We start from the raw sequence: 6124 nt of genomic DNA, 5'->3' as shown, positions 1-6124 counted from the left end.
CAAATAAGAGTTTAGGACACAGTGACCATAAATTCATAGAGACATAATTATCCTTGAATCTAAAGTTTACAGATTAATGATGTGTCCTACTATTTGCGTCTATGTTTGAATGTTTAATATCAGCCTTTTATACAAATGGTTAATTTTCTTGTTATAGATATAATTATTATGAAATCTAAGTTTAGTATTTCCTACACTTGTGTTTTTTAAATAGATCTTAATAATTTTAAAAGTGGATTCTAATACAAATTTATTTTCCTCTTTATTCTTCTCTAATAAAAAGTTCAAGACTGATAAATAGAGATTTTGGTATTGTGTTAGATTTTTGAATTCAAGTTTCAATAGAAACATTTGTATATGTACATCGATGTGCTTTGGAATTCCTCACACAGTTTATTAATTTATAATGGTTTAATTTAATTATGTGTTTATAAAGAAAAATATCGGACATTTATACTTCAGTGAAATCTTTTAGGTGGACAACGGTTTATCAACCCATTGTATGGTGGTTTTAAACAGAATTTACCATATAGAATTATTTAGTATTGTATTTCAAAACAGAAGTGATTTTCTATTAATGAGGACAACCAAATTAGAATTATATGAATTGTCTATTTAGACTGGTGAAATTTTTCATATAGGAAACTCTACTCTACTTAATTCTATCCTCACTTGCATTTGAAGATAAGCACCTAAATAATCATTTGTTTACTCTCGTCATCCTAAATGTATTTATACTCTATTAAGTGTTGTATTTGATGAAGTTTCCAATTTAGTTCCTGGCCATTTCCCATTGTTTATCACCATATCATGAAAGGATGTTTTTTACTCCTCAAAAAGTTCAGCTCCATATGGATCAAAGTACTCAACATAAAAACATGTACAATGTACCTATACCAGAAAAAATGGGGGAGCAATGATGTATTTGGCACCAAAGAAGACATTTTCTCAGTAGAACATTAATATCAATAACTAATAAATAGGACCTTATGAAACTAAAATTTTTAGTCATGGCAAAAGATAGCAAAATTGGAAACAAGCAGGAAAATGGAGAATGGGAAAAGATTTTTACCAACTGCACATATGAAAGTGAAATAATATCCAAAATATCCAAAGAACTAAAAAAAGTAGATAAAAAACAGAGCCAATAAATTAATTAAAAATGGGATACAGATCTAAACAGAAATCCTTAAATAAGAAATCTCAAATGGCTATCAAGCATTTATAGAAATGTTGAACATTTTTAGACATCATGAAAGTGCAAATCAAAACCATCTTGACATTTCATGTTTCAAATATCATATGGGCCAAGATTTGTAAAACAAATGATAGCTGCTCATGCTGACATAGATGTAGAATAAGAGAAACATATCTCCATTACAGATTGGAGTAAAAATTTGTTCTGCTACTGTGGAACTTAGAGTGGCAATTCCTCCTGATATTCGGCTTCAGTGTATCTGATGACCTAGCTATATTTGGTGTATTAGTTTGGGTTCTCTAGAGTCACAGAATATATGAACAGTCTCTATATACTTAGGGAATTTGTCAATGACTTACAGTCTATAGTCCAACTTCCCAAAAATGGGCAGCAGTAGCTGTGGATGGAAGTCCAAGGATCTAGCAGTTGCTCAGTCCCACTAGGCAAGCAGGCAAGGTAGCGTGAGTGAATCTTCCTTCTTCCAATATCCTTATATATCTCCATCAGAGGGTGTAGCCCAGATTAAAGGCTGTAGGTCTCCAACAGAGGGTGTGGCCCAGATTAAAGGCATGTGTCTCCATGACTTTAATCCCAGATGATATTGAACTCGAGATCTCCTTGTTAAGATCTCCATGCCAAGATCCAGGTCAGAAACTTATATCTCTGAGCCTCCAGATTAGGATCATAGGTGAGCCTTCCAGTTCTAGATTGTAGTTCATTCCAGATATAGTCAAGTTGACAACCAGGAATAGCCACTACATTTGGTATATTTAGACATATACCCAAAGCATGTTTCCTCCAACTTCAGAGAACCTTGCTCAATCATATTCATCACTACTCTATTTATAATAGACATTAATTAGAAGCAATATAGATTTCCCTTAACAGATAACTGGATAACGAAAATGCACATTTAAGCAATGCAGTATCACTGGGATGTTATTAAAAAGTGATGTATTGAAATTTGAAAATTAGTCAAACTAGAAAATATCCCGAATTATGAATAGAGACCCAGAAAAACAAATATCATATATATTCACCTCTATGTGTATATTAGGTATTAATCAATAAAAACTAAGCAACAATCTATAAAACCTCAAAGGTTAGTTATATAGTGAGGGTCTTGGAGCACTAGATTAAGGTTTCTAGAAAAAAATAAAAAGAATAGATAATTATAGAGCATGAATCAAGGTCCTGTAAAGGGAAGATCAAGAGTACAGAAAGAAGGAAGAGATGATGAGGCTGAGAATAAAAGGACAAAGGTGGGAATATTAGAGAAGAAAGCTAAAAGTAAGGGCCATTGAGTGAGTATTATGGAAGCCTATTATAGGAAAAACATCTTAAAATGTATATATATAAGCAGAGGATCTAAACAAAGTTGGTAAATAATGAGGCAGACTGAGATTAAGTAGAAGAAAAAGCAAACACACAAAAAAGGAGTAGTCCAGAAATAATCAAAATAAGGGATGAAATCAGTTAGAAACAAAGAGAAAAATACTAAGAATCAACGAAAAAAAGATCTGGTCCTTTGAGAAAATCAACAAGATTGACCAACCTATAGACAAAGTAATCAAAATAGATATACAGTATCCAAATTAACAAAATAAGTGAAATGAAAAACATAACAAGCTAAACAAGAATGAAGCCACATGAATTGATGCTTGTATCTCACTTGTAAGAGGGAATAAAACAGTCATAAGAGGCAGAGGGAAAGATAGAAATGGATGGGAGAGGGGATAAAAAAGGGAGTGGAGGGTTCAGGATCCTGTGTCAGGAGGGACAGGAGGGGTAGCCATATGACTGTGAGAATAAATGGAAATATTTACATGACAGGGCTGGAGAGGCAGAGGACATATTGAAGAAGAGACTTGGAATAAGGGAGGCACACAATAATCAATGGGGGTCTCCTTAATTGACTCACAGCATATGGAAACCAAAGGGACCACCTCTTTTAGCCAGGCAGGAACCACAATGGAGCAATAGGGACACCAACCCAACCATAAAACTTTCAACTCAAAGTTTATGCTGCCTACAGGAAATGCAGGAAGAAAGGATGGAGCAGAGATTGAGGGAAGTGCCAACCAATAAGTGCCCTCACTGAGACCTTGTTGGGAAAGCACTAATCTCTAACACTATTAATGATATTCTATTATGCTAGCATACAAGAACAAGTTAGCCTCGGAGAGGCTCTACCAAGAAGCCAACTTAGACATGTACATAAATCCACAGTCAAATAGTAGATGGAGCTTCTAAACTCTTATGGAAGAATAGGAGGAAGGATTTGTGGGTCACAAAGTGCATGGGAATTATACAGGAAGACCAATACAATCAACTAACTTGGACTCCTAGGGCTCTCAGAGACTGAACCATCAACCAAAGAACATACATAGACTGGACAAGGCCTCCTTACACATATGTAGCAGATGTGTAGCTTGATATTCATGTGAGCCCTGAACAACTGCTGTGGGGGCTATCCAAAAAGCTGTCACCTGTATGTGGAATATGTTCTTTTAGCTGAACTGCCTTGTTTAACTTCAGTTGGAAAGGATGCCCCAAGCCTCAAAAAGATTCGATGTGTCAGGGTTGAGGGATAAGTACTGGGTTGACAAACACTCAGAGAATGGCAGGATGGATTGGGGAAAGATAGTGGGAAGGGGTGACTGAGAAGGGCCAGTGATCAAAATGTAAAGTGAATAAGAAAAAGAAGAAATGATATTTAGTGAGTCTTAATGGTACCTCTAAAGGCGTACTTAAAGCCTAGGAATTTGTATTTTATATGGTGTTTATGCGAATTTGCGTAATAACTCTAGAAGATTCATTAACTTTAGCTTTACAAAAGTGAACTTATATTCAGAGCAATTATGAAATTTCCTGAAGGCCTCTTAAATATTGATAGAATAAGAGTTTTCCTCTGGCTTTCTGTGACCATCAAGTATGTGGTCAGACATCACGACATGTGGAAGATATTTCTGAGTAAGTCTACCAAGCAGTATCTGCTCATTTTTTAAAATTTATTTATTCATTTATTTATTTATTTTACTTTCTATATTCTTTGTTTACATTACAACTGATTTCCCATTTCCAGGTTCCCCCCTCCCCATAAGCCCTCTTCCCTCTGCCCCTTCCCCAATCAACACCGTCCCACTTCTCTGTCTTGGCAATCCCCTACAATGCTGCATCAAGCCTTTCCAAGACCAGGGCCCTCTCTTTCCAACTTCTTGGGAATTATTTGATATGTGAGTTGTGTCTTGGGTATTCAGAGCTTCTGGGATAATATCCACTTATCAGTGACTGCATTCCATGTGTATTCTTTTGTGAATGAGTTACCTCACTTAGGATGATACTTTCTAGTTCCAACCATTTGCCTAAGAATTTCATGAATTCATTGTTTTTAACTGCTGAGTTGTATTCCATTGTGTAAATGTACCACATTTTCTGTATCCATTCCTCCACTGAGGGACATCTGGGTTCTTTCCAGATTCTGGCTATTATAAATAAGGCTGCTATGAACATAGTGTAGCATGTGTCCTTATTGCATGCCGGGGAATCCTCTGGGTGTATGCACAGGAGTGGTATAGCGGGGTCCTCTGGAAGTGTTATGCCCAGTTTTCTGAGGAACTGCCAGAGTTGATTTCTAGAGTGGTTGTGCCAGCTTGCGATCCCACCAGCAGTGGAGGAGTGCTCCTCTTTCTCCACATCCTCGACAACACCTGTTGTATCCTGAGTTTTTAATTTTAGCCATTCTGACTGGTGTGAGATGAAATCTCAGGGTTGTTTTGATTTGCATTTCCCTGATGACTAATGAAGTTGAACATTGGTGAAACAAATGAGTTTTATTCTGGAACGGTATTCCTTCTTCCCCTTTTGAGTATAATTCTCAACCAATCTATTGTATTTCAAATGGCCTTTGCTCCAAGAGTTATTATTCAAACCATACACACATTATGGAGTTTTGGAGTAGAGACCACCACATTGACAAATATAGTGAAATTATATCTCTATTAAACCAATGATGCTGACATTGTATCCTGAGAGCAGATCAGGAGTTCTGGCTAAACTTAGGAACAAAAAAGTTTAAGGCTAGTTAACACTGCATGAGACTGTATAAACAAAAACAGCATAAAAGCAATTTTCTCCACCTCCCTTTTTCTGTCCAATCAGAGGCCTTCCACTGCCCTAATATGATTGGACATGGAAAATCCTGTAACAACGACTTCATGAAATTTTATGCAAATGCATCAAACTAGAAAATATCCCGAGTGAGATAACCCAGTCACAAAAAACAACAACAAAAAAAATCATGGTACACACTCATTGATAAGTAGATATTAGCCAGAGTTCAGAATACCCAAGGTACAAATCACACACCAAACAAAACTCAAGAATAAGTAAGTTCAAAGTGTGGATGCCTCAGTCCTCTTAGAAGAGTACTCAAACAAAGTATTCAAGGGAGGAAATACAGGGTCAGTGGGAAGCCTTGATGTAAGGAAACACCATCCAGAGACTAATCTACCTGGGGATCCATCCCATATACAGACACCACACCCAGGCACTACTGTGGATGCCAAGAAATGCTTGGTGAAAGGAGCCTGATATAACTGACTCCTGAGAGGCTTTGCCAGAACCTGACAAATACAGATGTGGGTCCTCACAGCCAACCAGTGGACTAAGCATGGGGTCTCCAATGGAGGAGTTAGAGAGAGGCCTGAAGGAGATGAAGGGGTTTGCAACCCACAGGAAAAACAACAATGACAACCAACCAGACTCCCCAGAGCTCCCAGTGACTAAACCACCAAGCAAAAGAGTACACCTGGAGGAACTCATGGCTCCAGCAGAGAATGTAACAGATGATGATCTTGTTGGGCCTCAATGGAAGGAGATGCCCTTGGTCTTATATATTCTCAATGTCCCAGTGTAGGGGAATGC

The 6124-nt window shown here is 37.1% G+C and overlaps 1 protein-coding gene across 1 annotated transcript in view; it reads right to left on the bottom strand.

Annotated features, from left to right (window-relative positions):
• LOC127673567 (formyl peptide receptor 2-like) overlaps positions 1-6124 on the bottom strand; it is a 476281-nt gene that overhangs the window by 118320 nt on the left and 351837 nt on the right. The gene's annotated exons all lie outside the window — the stretch shown is intronic.

Source organism: Apodemus sylvaticus, chromosome 23, assembly GCF_947179515.1.
Source record: "Apodemus sylvaticus chromosome 23, mApoSyl1.1, whole genome shotgun sequence".
Classification (NCBI taxonomy): domain Eukaryota; kingdom Metazoa; phylum Chordata; class Mammalia; order Rodentia; family Muridae; genus Apodemus; species Apodemus sylvaticus.
Note: the sequence above shows the minus strand (reverse complement) of the source record. Positions and strands in the feature narration are given on the sequence as shown.